Source organism: Pristiophorus japonicus, chromosome 4, assembly GCF_044704955.1.
Source record: "Pristiophorus japonicus isolate sPriJap1 chromosome 4, sPriJap1.hap1, whole genome shotgun sequence".
Lineage (NCBI taxonomy): Eukaryota > Metazoa > Chordata > Chondrichthyes > Pristiophoridae > Pristiophorus > Pristiophorus japonicus.
In genome coordinates, this window is record NC_091980.1 from 119,259,775 (window position 1) to 119,275,000 (window position 15,226).

At 47.4% G+C, this 15,226-nt stretch overlaps 1 protein-coding gene and 1 long non-coding RNA gene across 8 annotated transcripts in view; one reads left to right on the forward strand and one right to left on the reverse strand.

The window, feature by feature from the left end:
* Positions 1-11,170, reverse strand: part of LOC139262156 (uncharacterized) — a 37,874-nt gene extending 26,704 nt beyond the window's left edge. The window contains exon 1 of the long non-coding RNA XR_011592918.1: positions 10,960-11,170. This is a non-coding gene — a long non-coding RNA (uncharacterized lncRNA). The remainder of the gene's footprint in view (positions 1-10,959) is intronic.
* Positions 11,171-12,103: 933 nt separating this feature from the next.
* The window catches only part of LOC139263044 (C-terminal-binding protein 1-like), a 109,920-nt gene continuing 106,797 nt past the window's right edge, over positions 12,104-15,226 (forward strand). For 2 of the 7 annotated variants that reach the window (XM_070878546.1, XM_070878552.1), the window contains exons 1-2: positions 12,549-12,652; positions 12,819-12,897. The gene's annotated coding sequence lies outside the window, so the exon portion shown is untranslated. Of the gene's footprint in view, positions 12,159-12,548; positions 12,674-12,818; positions 12,898-15,226 lie in introns of those variants that run through there. The other 5 variants (XM_070878549.1, XM_070878553.1, XM_070878548.1 and 2 more) reach the window with 4 other exon arrangements.

Below are 15,226 nucleotides of genomic sequence, written 5' to 3' on the forward strand. Positions count from 1 at the left end.
TGGGATCTGGCTATCGCTTTCATCATTACTATACCCGGGTGTGTGCTGTGGAGATCCGAGATGAACGTCTCCCTGCCCTTTTTTGGTAGCACTACGCGGTTACCCCACAATAGGCAGTCTGCCTGAATGGACAGCTCGTCTTTTTGTCGCTGGAACGGCTTGATTGGCTCTTGCATTTCAACAGGGATGCTGGCCCAGCTCCCATGCAGTGCACAGTTTTTTTTACTAGGGACAGCAGAGGATCTTGGCTGGTCCAAGTCCTAACCTGGCGGGCCGTGACAGGTGATTTATCATTTTCAAACGCTTCCATGACCATCAACAAGTCTCCGGGCTGCGCCACCATCAACAAGTTTGCAGATTGCGCCATTTCCACCCCCGTGGTGGACAATGGTAGCCGACTGAGAGCATCCGCACAGTTCTCGGTGCCTGAACTGTGGCAGATGGTAGTTATAAGCTGATAGCGCGAGTGCCCACCTTTGTATGTGGGCTGAGGCATTAGTATTTATCCCCATGTTTTCAGCGAACGGGGGTGTGAGGGGCTTGTGATCGGTATCCAGCTCAAATTTGAGGCCAAACAGTACTGATGCATTTTCTTTACCCCGAACACACACGCTAATGCCTCTTTCTCAATCATGCTGTAGGCCCTTTCGGCCTTAGACAAGCCCCTGGAAGCAGAGACGACAGGTTGCAACTTCCCCGCAACGTTAGCTTGTTATAATACACACCCAACTCCGTACGACGACGCGTCACATGCTAGCACAAGTCTTTTACACGGGTTGTACAATATAAGCAGCTTGTTGGAGCATAAAATGTTTCTGGCTTTCTCAAAAGCAATTACTTGTTTTTTTTCCCCATACCCAGTTCTCACCTTTACACAATAACACATGTAGGGGCTCTAAGAGGGTGCTTCACCCCGGTAGGAAGTTACCAAAATAGTTGCGGAGTCCCAGGAACGACCGCAGCTCCGTGACGTTCTGTGGCCTGGGCGCATTCCTGATAGCCTCGATCTTGGCATCTGTGGGCCGAATGCCGTCTGCCACAATCTTTCTCCCCAAAAACTCCACTTCTGTTGCCATGAAAATGCATTTCAACCTCTTCAGCCGCAGCCCTATGTGATCCAGTCGCTGGAGGACCGCCTCTAGGTTTTGTAGATGCTTGGCGTTGTCCCGACCCGTGACCAATATGTCGTCCTGAAAGACCACCGTGTGTGGTACCGACTTGAGTAGGCTCTCCATGTTTCTCTGGCAGATCGCTGCAGCCGACCGAATTCCAAACAAGCATCTGTTGTAGATGAACAGTCCCTTGTGCGTGTTGATGCAGGTGAGGCCCTTCGAAGACTCCTCCACCTCCTGCGTCATGTAGGCCGAAGTCAGGTCGGGCTTGGTGAACGTCTTGCCTCCTGCCAGTGTCGCAAATAGGTCGTCTGCCTTAGGTAGCGGGTATTGGTCCTGTAGCGAGAAACGATTAATAGTTACTTTATAATCGCTGCAAATCCTGACTGTGCCATCATTTTTGAGTACTGGGACAATCGGGCTGGCCCACTCGCTGAATTCCACTAGGGAGATGATGCCCTCGCGTTGCAGCCCATCCAGCTCGATTTCCACTCTCTCCCTCCTCATGTGAGGTACCGCTCGCGCCTTGTGGTGAATGGGTCGTGCCTCTGGGACCAAGTGGACCTTCGCCCCGGAAAAGTTTCCAATGCCTGGCTCAAAAAGGGAAGGAAATTTGTTAAGAACCTGGGTACATAAGGCCTAATCGACATGTGATAGCGCTCGGATGTCATCCCAGTTCCAGCGGATTTTGCCCAGCCAGCTCCTTCCAAGCAATGTGGGGCCATCGTCCGGGACAATCCAGAGTGGCAGTTCGAGCACCGTGCCCTCGTAGGTGACCTTGACCATGGCGCTGCCCAGGACAGTGATAAGCTTTTTGGTGTACGTTCTTAGTTTCATGTGGATGGGGCTCAGGGCTGGTTTGAATGCCTTGTTGCACCACAGTCTCTCAAACATCTTTTTACTCATGATGGATTGGCTAGCGCCAGTGTCCAATTCCATGGCTACGGGTAAGCCATTCAATTTTACGTTACGTATTATAGGTGGACATTTCGTCGAAAATGTGCGCACCCCGTGTACTTCAGCATCTGCCTCCTCTCTCTGAGGCTTGAAATTGCTTTGATCCACCATGGACCGATCTTCCTCTGCCAGATGGTGGTTGGCAGGTTTTGCAGAGCTTGCAGCTGGTTTGCGGTGCCCCACTGTTCCACAGCTCTTGCAAACATACCCTTTGAAGCGGCATGAATAGGCTGAATGGAAGTCTCCACAACGCCAACAAGATGTGAATTGTCTTGCACTCTGAGTCATCTGGGTCACCTGAGGCCTGCTGGCAGTTGCAGACTCGTGGTTTCTGCCCTGTACATTTCTGTTCGCAAACATAGTTCCAGTTAATTTATGAACATTGCTAGCACTTGTGTGCTGAGAGATTTGTTTGGTGTTATCACTGGTGGACATAAACGCCTGTGTTATCACAATGACCTTACTGAGGGTCGGTGTCTCTAGTCAAAAGTTTTCGTAGGATGGTCTCATGGCCAATGCCCAGTACAAAAAAGTCTCTGAGCATTTGCTCCAGGCAGCCATCAAACTTAGATCGGCGACGTAGCTCGCCACTTCCTGACCTTCAGATCACTGGCACGTGTAGAACCGATACCTCGCCATCAGCACGTTCTCCCTCGGGTTAAGAGGCTCCAGAACCAGTGTACACAGCTCCTCATACGACTTATCTGTGGGTTTCACCGGAGCCAGAAGATTCTTCATGAGGCTGTAGGTCGGTGCCCCGCAGACTGTGAGGAGGACCATTCTCCTTTTTGCAGCGCTTCCTTCTCCGTCCAGCTCGTTGGCTACAAAGTACTGGTCTAGCCGTTCGACATAGGCTTCCCAGTCCTCACCCTCCGAGAACGTCTTCAGGATGCCCACAATTTGCTGCATCTTTGCGTTGGATTCGTATTCTCGTCGCCAGTTATTGTGTTCCTAACACAGATGAGACTGCACACAGGGAGGTTAAAGTAACAGTGACCTCAGTCTTTAATAAGACACTCCAGAGTGAGGAACAGGCCTTAGGGGCCGGCTTATATACAGTGCTCCCAAGGGATGCTGGGATCCCTTGGGACTTCAGGGGATGAGCTCCCTGGTGGCGGAACATGGGAGTGCACGCTTTACAGATACACAACAGTATAATATTGGACAGAGGCACTACATACAAACAAATTAAGTATTTGCACACTAACACTATAAACAACAATTTCTAACTTCTAAAGTGTGTGTGTGGGGGGGGGGGGGGGGGGAAGAGATTTATCTTCTGACTAACTGCTTCTCGTACAACCACGTCAGGTTTATAATGAAAGTAGATTGTGTTGTATGACTCATAGCTCTATCCCACTCAGTATTACTGATATTGATCACACGGTTCTCCAGACACTCACATGAGTTGTCACTTATTTTCTATTTTCATAAAAACAATCCCACCATGAATGCATAACCATGCATCCCATTGTTAACGTTTAACATATTCCCAATAATCTAGTGGGTAAATGCAACACTGGTGTAATTCTAAGTTATATGGATCATTGTTTCCAATGGCAGAAGGGTCAGTAACCAAAGGACACAGGTTTAATGTAATTGGCAAACCATCCAGAGGTGACCCTCTGCAGCTGAACAGCCTGCCAATTCAGTGTGTTGGATCACATGAAGAATGACCACTTGGGTAAGTTACCAGAGGGCACCCATCTACCTTGATTCTCATAGGATTCACCATACCTTTCTCAGAATGGAAAAGTGTATTGAGTGGTGTTCTACAAGGGTTTGTGTTGGGACTGCTCTTATTCATTATAAAGCACAAGTGATCTGGAGTTAGGAATTCAGGCAATAATATTAAAATTAGCTAAGGTGGTAGTACAAGTGGATAAGACCATAAGAAAGGCAAATGGAATCTTTGGTTTTGTATAGAGGCACTGAATACAGTCTGACAAAACAGAGGTGATTATGCAGTTGAGGAAAGTAGTGAAGATATACATACAGTTGCTGTCATCAGCATATATCTGGAAACTGATCTCATGCTAATGAATGTAGGTTAGGAACTTGATGTGATGTGTAAGATTGAGTGAGCAAAGAAGAGCAGGTGCCAGAGGAGAGGGAGCAAGAGGAATTAAGGTGGAAATTGAAATCAGAGGACGAGGAGTTGCTCCCTACAGATTCTGAAGGAAGAAGGGAAGAGATCTCAGTAAAGAAAACACTATGAGGCTTTGGAGGACCATAGATAACAATGAATTAAAAGGAGCAGCAGGAGGGATGGAAAACATTTTGGTGCTTGACTGAGGAAAACTTGCCATAAGGAGTACAGGAAGAGGCTGATATGGGATCTGGTGATGAGACACACCACTTTAGCCAGTTTGGGTGGGTAATATTCTCGAACATATAGGCAAATGGGGCATTTGGCAAGAGAAAGGAGTCACTGCCCATAAGACAGGTTTCTGTCAAGCCCCTGATACCACCACTCGTCCAAAATGTTGAATGCGATAGAATCAAATTAAATAAAGAAGAATCTACCCAACTTTGCTTAACCACAAACATGGGCTCTTGTATTCATTTTTCTTTTATGCAAGGTAAGATAGACTTCTTCAAATAAATTTCCTTAGTGCAAACGATAATATATTGACAGAATAGATTGCAGTAACATGAATGACATTAGTAACTTAATATAGATTCAGTGTTTGAGCTGCCGTTCCCCTGCCCGCCGGGTCTCGCTTAAGGCGGCGATGTCAATGTTGAAGTGCCAGAGTTCCCAGGCAACGGTAGCGGTGCAGCGTTCTGCAAAGGCAAACCAGAAGCAGAATGCCACCTCCATGGGGTTGGCTTCATCATAAAAAAAGAACTAGTGGGCTGTCTCAGAGATCTCCCCTGCAGGATAAACGAACGCCTCACGACTCTTCGGCTCACCCTAGCCTGGAACCAGTACGCTACGGTCTTCCGCGCATACGCCCTAACACTGGAAGCTACAGACGAGATGAAAGAGCAATTCTACTCCAGCCTCGAACAATCCCTGTCCCAAGTCCCAAAGAGCGACAAGCTGATCCTCCTCGGCGACTTCAACGCCAAAGTCAGAAAGGACACTGACCTCTGGGGAGGTGTGATCGGCAGAGAGGGGATAGAGAAAGCCAATTCCAATCGCACCCTCCCCCTGACGAAATGCTTAGAACACGGCCTTGTCATAACTAATACCCTGTTCCGTCAGAAGGACAAATATAAAGCTTCATGGCAACACCCTCACTCCAAGCAAAAGCTTCATGGCAACACCCTCACTCCAAGCACTGGCATCTGCTAGACTACGTCATCGTCCGAGCGAGAGACCGCAAAGATGTGCGCATTACCCACACCATGACAGGAGCTGACGACTGTTGGACAGACCAGCGCCTAATTTTCTCTGTCATTACCATCAACATTGCCCCAAAACAACGACGACAACAGAAACAATGCCGCAGGAAAATCAACGCTGGTGCACTTATAGATCCTGCTACGAAAGCCCTATTCAGCCAGCGCCTCGCTACCAACCTGACGACTCCAAGTGACCCAGAGTGTCCACAGTACCTGGTCAACTCTCTAGGCTTCCATAACCAGCACCTGCGAAGAGATGCTCGGTCACTCAACCAGGAAACTGGTTCAACGAGAACGACCAGTAGATCCAGGATCTAATATGCCGCAAGCACAAGGCATTCTTGGACTGGAAGCAGCAACACAACTCGAGGGCAAGAAAGCAGCTTTATAGACATCTGAAGGCCGAGGTCCAACAGAAAACCCGTGACCTAAAGAACAGATGGTGGATGGAGAAAGCTCAAGAAATCCAGTAGCTAGCCGACAACACGACGTGCGAGGATTCTTCAGTGCAATCAAGACGACCTACGGCCCAAGCACTCAAGATCCTATCCCACTGCTGGCCAAGAACGGAGAGGTGCTCATCAAGGTCAGGGAGGCAGTCAGTGCCCACTGGAAGAAGCACTTCGAGGAGCTTCTCAACTGAGACTTTGTCTTCGACGTGAGTGTTCTCGGTTCCATCCCACAGTATGCCACCCGCCACCATCTCAGCCTAACCCCAGGCCATCCGACAACTGAAGGACAACAAGGCCTCAGGAGCAGATGGAATCCCTGCCGGAGTACTAAAACATAGCAGAGAAGCACTACTGGCGCGGATCCATGACCTCATCTTTCTTATCTGGAAGATCATGCCAGGAGATCTCGGAAACCCTGTAATCGTGACCAAGAAAGGTGACAAGTCCTACTGCGGTAACTACAGAGGAATCTCCCTGCTAGCGACCACCGGGAAAGTCATTGCAAGAATCCTCCTCAATCGCCTTCTCCCCGTGGCTGAAAAACCCCTCCCAGAGTCACAGTTCGGATTCTGCCCACTAAGGGGCACAATGGACGTGATCTTCACTGCGTGGCAAATACAAGAGAAATGCAGGGAACACCACCAATCCCTGTACATGGCCTTCTTCGACCTCACAAAAGCCTTCGACACTGTCAACCGTGAGGGATTATGGTGCGTCCTCCTCAGATTTGGCTGCCCTCAAAGGTTTGGCACCATTCTCTGCCTGCTCCATGATCCTGACCAACAGATCCACCACAGACCCATTCCATGTTCGGACCGGAGTCAAGTAAGGCTGTGTCATCGCACCAAAGCTCTTCTCGATCTTCCTTGCTGCAATGCTCCATCTCACCCTCGGCAAGCTCCCCGCTGGAGTGGAGCTAAATTACAGGACAAATGGGAATCTGTTCAACCTCCGCCACCTCCAGGCCAGATCCAAGGTCGTCCCATCCTCCGTTATCAAGCTACAGTACGCAGACGATGCCTGTGTCTGCGCACACTCGGAGGCCGAACTCCAAGCCATCGTGAACGCCTTCACCAATGCGTGCGAGAGCATGGGTATTACACTAAACATCCGTAAGACAAAGGTCCTCTACCAACCTTCCCGCGCCACAAAGCACTGCCCCACCGGTTGTCAAAATCCACGACGAGGCCTTGGACGACGTGGACTATTTTCCATACCTCGGGAGCCTACTGTCAGCAAGAGCAGACATTGACGACGAGGTCTAACACCGCCTTCAGTGTGCCAGTGCAGCCGTCGGTCGCCTGAGGAAGAGAGTGTTTGAAGACTTCAAACCCAGCACCAAGCTCATGGTCTACAGTGCAGTGGTGATACCCGCCCTCCTATATGGCTCAGATACATGGACCATGTACAGCAGGCACCTCAAAACACTGGAGAAGTACCACCAACACTGCCTCCGCAAGATCCTGCAAATCCATTGGCAGGATAGGTGCACCAACGTCAGTGTCCTCGCTCAGGCCAATATATCCAGCATCCGAGCACTGACCACGCTCGATCAGCTCCGCTGGACGAGCCACATCGCCCGCAAGCCTGACACGAGACTCCAAAAACAAGCGCTCTACTCGGAGCTCCGACTCAGCAAGCGAGCCCCAGATGGGCAGAGGAAACAGTTCAAGGACACTCCCAAAGCCTCCTTGAAAAAATGTAACATCCCCACCGACACCTGGGAAGCCCTGGCCCAAAGTAGAGGAAAATCATCCGGGAAGGCGCTGAACACCACGAGTCTCTTCATCGAGAGCAAGCTGAAGCCAAGCATCGACAGCGGAAGGAGCGCGTGGCAACCCAGGCACCCCACCCACCTGTTCCTTCAACCACCGTTTGTCCCGTGACAGAGACTGTAGGTCCCGCATTGGACTCTTCAGTCACCTGAGAACTCATTTCTAGTGTGGAAGCAAGCCATCTTCGACTCTGAGGGACTGCCTATGATGATGATGATAGATTCAGTATTCTGAATATTCAAATATATGCTTTTCTTTTCTCCTTTATTCTAAGGTGCAATTAAATTTCTGATTGAAACATACTGTTCTAGTTTCAGTTTGACATTCATTTACTGACAAATTTCCTCCGTGTAGAAAGGTCTGTGTGTAAATTCAAATAGCAAAACTGCCTTCAGCCTGTGTAAAATGGATGCTCTGATAATGTGTTGCAAAAATCCAAAACAGCAAAGGAATCACACTATATCATTTCCATGGATTGCAACCCTTCAAAAAGCACAGGAGTCATTCATAAAAAGTACAATTTAATGCATATTGCAATAATATGGTACCAAAAAAACAACTATTAATGTCACCTATTATCAAAATGCTACTTCAGAGCAGCCTGGATTTGGTTTCAATTATTATGAATCTGTTTGAGATGTTTGTTGAGAGCTTGATATAAGGATTTAATGTTTTGCTGAGTTATACAGTCCAGGGAAAATTTGTCTTTGCTGTAGTCTTTGCTAAAATTTGTTCTCACTGGAAATTAAAAGGTACAAGACTCTGGAATGCAACTCAGAATATATCCATTTATCACAAGAGCTAGATCTCGGAGCAAATGTGCATTTGGTTACTAGGACTAAGATTGTCCCTGATCTGTGCACACCTACCAGTGTCCCATCACACCTTATTAACCATCCTACAATCAAGAATCACTTCCAAGGGGATTAAATCTCTAAAAATGCTAATATTGGTAATAGGACAAGATCGACTTCCGATGCTTCCAAATCCAGTAAAACATCTAATTCTATCAGAAGATTTATGTCCCTTGTATGAAGTGTCATATGCTAATATCACTGTCGGCAAATGTGTTGCCACAAGTTACATTTATGACCTGGATTAATCTCATTGGAGTTTAGTGGAATTTTCCAGCTACTGATCACATTATCGAGAGAAAGGAGCAATTTATTTTTTAATATGACAGAAAATAGTGTAATTATGGCAAATGGGTAATAATATTGACTCTAGCGGTGCCACTAGTGGAAAAGATTCGGAAACTGTGATTATTAGTGCTGGTGGTCTTGCAAAAACCTTACTACATATGGATTTATTAAAGCGGACTCTCTAGAAGATGAATGAACATATTAGGCCTAGCAATAACCATCAGTATGGTGTTTCAGCAATTGAATTTGCTGTCAAGTATTTTTAGATTACTTTTGTCTTACTTTGCAACCATCATCTGTATAGAATGAAAGGGTTTTTTTTGCAGCTGTTGTATAATAGAAAACTACAAAGTACATTTAATACTCAAAAATGTGGCTTGTCTTTTATTTGTTCACGGTATGTGGATGCTTGGATTTATTGCCCGTCCTTAGTTGTCCCATCAAGGGTGGGCCGCCTTCTTGACCTGCTACAATCCTTCTATTGATGGTGCTCCCATACTGGTGTTTGGTAGAGAATTCCAAGATATTAATTCAGTGACAATGAAAAAAGGCAGGATGGCATATGACTTGAAAGGAAATTTGGAGGTTATGGTATTTCCATGATACTGTTGTTCTTGTCCTTATAGGGTGGAAAAGGTCACGGGGCTGGCAGGTGCTGTTGATGTAACCTTGGTGATTGCTGCAATACAGGCTGTAGATCTTACATACTGTAACCAGTGCACTGGTGGTGAAGGAGTGGATAATGAATCAGTTGGCAGGAGCACCAATCAAGCATAATACTTTGTCCTGGAGAATGTCAAACTTGAGTATTATTGCAGCTGTACCCATTATGGCATGTATTCCATCATACTTCTGAATGAGATTTGAGGGATCAGGAGGTGGGCCATTCATTGCAGAGTATCCTGCCTCTGCTCTTATAACCAGAGTGTTGATACAGCTGCTGTAGTTAAGTATCTCGTCAATGCTGACCTCCAAGATGTGGTCAGGACGTGGTTGGACGAGGAGGGAAAGAAACAAAAGTGATGGTTTAAACCAGGGGTGTCACACTCATTTTCTATGGTTTGCCCTCATACAATATCCTGGCACTTGGCTTGGGCCATTCAGCAAAAGTTATTAAGAAAGAAATAGATGAAGATAAACTATGTTGATACCAATGTTCCCTTTAAGCTGTGCAGCCACGCAGCACTCTGCAGCTCCCTCGCAGCCGGCTCACCGGTTATTAAATAGGAAAAAACGCGCGCACAATATTTTGAATGGGCCGCCCACCCCAATAATAATTAAAGGAAGCATTGATTGGTACTTGCTTACATTTAGATCTCATTTACTGTTGTACCCAGATACCTGACACCTCTTCGCTTGAATGATTGTCTCAAAATGTTATAAAGTAAATGACTGTGCTGAGGCCTGTCTTGGATACATGAGGACCATGTGTCACGACTGAACTTTGTGCTCCACTCACTAACCCTGGAAGTGAATTCTATAGCCTCACAACTCCCTGTTCTTAATCTCTTACATTGAATCTTGTATCCATGGATCTTTGTCTTGACCCCTCAACCGCTGGAAACAGTCTGCTTATATCTACTCCATCCCATGTTTAATAATTTTAAATATTTCTATCATATCACCGTGGAATATGTGTTGAATATGAGAAGGGCAAGTCCAAACAGAAAGGGCAAAAAGTCAGAACGGGACTGACACTTACCTTTGTGGTCAGCAATGCACCTACCTTGTTCGACTTCCTGCACTACTGATCCGTTAAACAACCACAACTGGCAACTTTAGTGATTATTAGCTATAAGCCACAGGCACATAACATTTTCTGCTGCACACACCCTGGGTCCTTCACAATGGGAAAGAAAACTGCAAGAAGACAGGAACAGAGGATTGCCTTCTCATGGCAATCTGCGTGTTTCACTTTGTAATCTCTATTGTTCAAATAAAGTTAACTCTCTTCTGGCTTTTTTCAAGGTTGACAACGTGAACAACCTGCAGCATCCGTGACATCGCAATGACGATTTACATAACATGACCCTGCATCGCGGTGTTGACACTACACGATTTAGTGTTAGTGGTTATTGGTTAGGACTGTGGTTAGGGTATTACAGACTTAGAAACCATTATTGACAGCACCACGGTCAATAGGCATGTCCTTTTTCATTTCATGTTTTACCTCATACAGATGAGTCACAAAACAGGCTGATGATTTGCTCATTCAAGGAACCTTCTGGCCTGAGCTCGATTTCCTACCTTCTTTTACATCTCTACATTTCCTCACAGATAAAGACAGGAACAACAACATACAGGTCCCGGTACTGCATTGCTTTAGAATCCGGCGGCGGATCAGCATCGGTCCGAGAGCATGCGAGGAATCTATCTGCATCTGTGATTGGCGGCCCGGGAGCGGGGGGGCATGTGAAGCTGTGATTGGCGGTCCGGGAGCGGGGGAATGTGAAGCTGTGATTGGCGGTCCGGGAGCGGGGGAATGTGAAGCTGTGATTGGCGGCCCGGGAGCGGGGGAATGTGAAGCTGTGATTGGCGGCCCGGGAGCGCGAGGTGAGGGGATGTGAAGCTGTGATTGGCGGTTGGAGAGCTGAGGGGAGGGGAGGGGTGGTGTAGGGGGAATGTGAAACTGTGATTGGTGGTCTGGGAGCGGGGGAATGTGAAGCTGTGATTGGCGGTCCGGGAGCGGAGGTATGTGAAGCTGTGATTGGCGGTCTTGGGGCGGGGACATGTGAAGCGGTGAATGGCTGCCCGGGAGCGGGGGGCATGTGAAGCTGTGATTGGCGGCCCGGGAGCGGGGGGCATGTGAAGCTGTGATTGGCGGCCCGGGAGCGGGGGCATGTGAAGCTGTGATTGGCGGTGAAGCTGTGATTGGCGGCCCGGGAGCGGGGGGCATGTGAAGCTGTGATTGGCGGTGAAGCTGTGATTGGCGGCCCGGGAGCGGGGGGCATGTGAAGCTGTGATTGGCGGCCCGGGAGCGGGGGGCATGTGAAGCTGTGATTGGCGGCCCGGGAGCGGGGGGCATGTGAAGCTGTGATTGGCGGCCCGGGAGCGGGGGGCATGTGAAGCTGTGATTGGCGGCCCGGGAGCGGGGGCATGTGAAGCTGTGATTGGCAGCCTTGGAGCGCGAGGTGGGATTGGCGGTTGGAAAGCTGGTGTGGTCAGGGGAAACGTGAAGCTGTGATTGGCGGCTGGAAAGCGCGGGTTGTACATTCCCTCCCCCCGCCCGCACTTCCGGGCTCTCAATCACATTCCCCCCCCCAGCTTCAGATTGATAGAAACATTTTTTGCACGCCGGCTTCAACCGCTTTCACACTGGCTGGGCGGGCTGTGCTGCTCCTCTGCCGTTGTAGCACGAGCACGTGAGAGGTGCGTACGCAACTCAACAGCGCGTGGCAAGAAGCGGTGGGTCGGCCGGGGGTCGGCGAGGAGCTGGGAAAACCCTGGGGGGGGGGGGCGCGAAAGCTCCCAGCTCAGCTGCCGAGGTGGGGGTGAGTGACTCGGGAACATAGCCAGGCCGCCTCTGAAGCCCGGATCCCGGTCAGTGTCCGAATGTTTGACGTCTCTGGTTAGAAAAACATCCACAGCGGCGGCAAGATTCAAACCGTCAGTATTTTGCCCGATCGCAAGGGTACTCGCGCGCCTCGCCCGGAATCGGGAATCCCTTCATCTCGAGAAAGGCGCGCATGACGTCAGGGAGAGGCAGGCAACTTTTATGGTCGGGAACGTGGGGAGGCGGCGTCTGACGCCGCAGAATGACGTTTAGCGCGCTCTGGTGCGTGTTGCGTCACGCGCGGGGTTTCTTGGATGTGCGGAGCGGCAACATTGCAGCGAGAGTGAGTGAGGAACGTGGTGTTATCAATGTGAGTGTAGCAACTGCGCCGGTAAGCAGCGCGCACACTCTCAGTCTGTCCCTCCGACTGCAAGTTAGTGAACTTTAGAGGCAGCGAGCACGCGTTTCATTATTTATTTATTTATAATCCGGTTTTTTTCCTCCCCCCCCCCCCCCCCTCTCTGTGTTTCCGGTAGGAACAGCCTTGCTGTGGGCACCAACAGGAAGCAGCATGGTTTAAGGAGCTAGAGCACTTTTGTGAAAGAAAAGATTAAGGTAACGAATAAACGCAAGCATGAGAAGGGGAGGGGGGTTTCCTTATTTTTTAAAGGGAGGAGGGGGTGAAGTTTAAATACTGCTCAATCCGTGCACAGTTATACAACGTTGTTGCGATTCTGAACTTTCTAAGGCCCACCATAAATAGGACCAGAGGAAAGTTATAACTTTGGATCCTGCAAGATCGTTTTTGGTCTTTAAAATTCACCAAGTTATTTCACATCTTCTTTTAAAAAAGGGTTTACATCAATAAAGCCAGCCAGCACTGCCTACTGTTCCTAATCCAACATCCTAGGAATATGAATTAAATTGAAAATATACCATTTTCCTGTTATTGATTAAATTGCTGCAATTAAAAATAATCTGACTCGGGTTTCAACTGTTTTCACTTACAAATTGACAGATATGGTACTTGTATAATCTGATTTTGTGTTGAGATCTGCACATGTCCCTCTCTTTTCAGGGTCTATTTATCCTATTGTTTTAGTTGTTGCAAAGTGCTCCAATGCTGAAGTAATATAAATCCTGAATTGGGGCTCATCTTGACGCCAGTGAAGTGATGTGTGACTTCCTGGGTTGGTAGACTGGCATCATGTTGGTTTGACGATGCATGGAGTGTAATTCCAGTGCAGTACCAAACTAGGTTTAAAGATTGCTCTCCCTCAACACTTTCATATTTTCCTGCAGTCAATTTAAGTGTGTAGATCTAGAAGGACAAGGTGCAATATAATGCCATAACCTCCAGATTCCCCTTCAAGTCATCCTGACTTGGACCCATATTGCCGTTCTCAACGTGCTGGGACAAATTTCTGGAACTCTTGAGCTAACAGCATTGTGGGATCACCTTCACCACAAAGACTAGTAATTTAAGCAGGTGGCTCAGCACTACTTTCTTAAATGTCGGCATTGCCAGTGATGTCCACATGGCGAGAATGAATATATCTAAAATGAAAGTGAAGGAGGCAGCAATGATCTGATTCAATGCCTACAAAATGTGCAAATAAGATTGAGTATTAGTGTGTAATCATGATCAAGGCCACTGGTTTGTAGTTTTCATAGAAAAATGAATGGGTAAATCATCGAACCAGATCCCTTGAAGCATGAACACATGATTGAATTTGATCTATTCAACCATCATATGCTAGTGGTCTTGATCATGATTCTGCTTAACTCAGAAGCAAGTCCATAATTCTCTCTAATTCAATCTTGAAAAGGTTGAATATCCCAGCTATAGGAGCTAGGAGAGCCAGTACCAAAGTCTACCCAGTGTATTTGTAACCTGTGAGTGGGGCAAGTGATTGATTTATTATTGCTGAGATGTGTCTAGACATGGGCATTTGCGCTACCCCAGGAATTTGAGCAGAATTGTGATATTCTGTCAGCAAATTGAGTTGAGGTTCTCTGGAAAAATATATTGTCAGAAACCAGTAACTTGTATGGAAGTATTATGGGTTTGAGTTGATGGTATTTGGATTACTGGAATTTTTTGTCTTGGTTCACTTCCCTTGGTGTATATGCATCACAGAACACATTTTTCATTTCGCTTAACTGTTTTAAAATGCTGCTGATGCTACTCTGTCAATAGTTGTACTGTCTTGCTTCTCTTGTGCATTTAATAAATATTCCCTTAATCTCCAGTTTCTCTCTTTTCTCTTTGAGGTCAGTGATTACTGTTGGGGTACAGTCCCACAGGCATCCTTTGCCCAAGTGGTCATTCTTTTTACATGATTCTCGATGTTTTATGTTGGGACCGTATTCAACTGAGCTCGGTCCCCTCCTTGCCATACTTCTCTACACGTGCTTTTTTCAGCAGGGGACCTTGGATGCTAAAGTGCAGAAACACTGCCTATTTTTTGTTTTTCTGTCTCCCTCTGTATAATTGGAGACACTGAGGCCATTTGTAGTGCCATCATTGCTGCTATTTTTACTTTTATGAAAGAAAATAAACTATTGAAGGTTAATTTCAGTACTGGATCTGAATTATTTTTGGACATGTTTCCTAACTCCTGATGTTGCTTTTGTATCAGTTGTAAGACTGATAATTTTGTGTAGAAAGGCATTGTGTCGTGCAATACTGAGCCGTTCAGATATTTAAAGTGATAGCCCTGGTTTGTGGTAAATTGGCTGGTCTCAGTCAAACTGGCAACAGAAGAGAGAAAAATCAACTATCCAGTGATTGGCGCTGGAAGCTGTGTGTGTGAACCTCTGCCAAGGACAAGATCAGAGTACGTGTCTATCTGTTGTACCTGTATTTTGTTAATGGGATGTGTCCTGTTGCCCTGAGCACTTGGGTGAATACACCATCTCTGAATCACACACCCACATACCA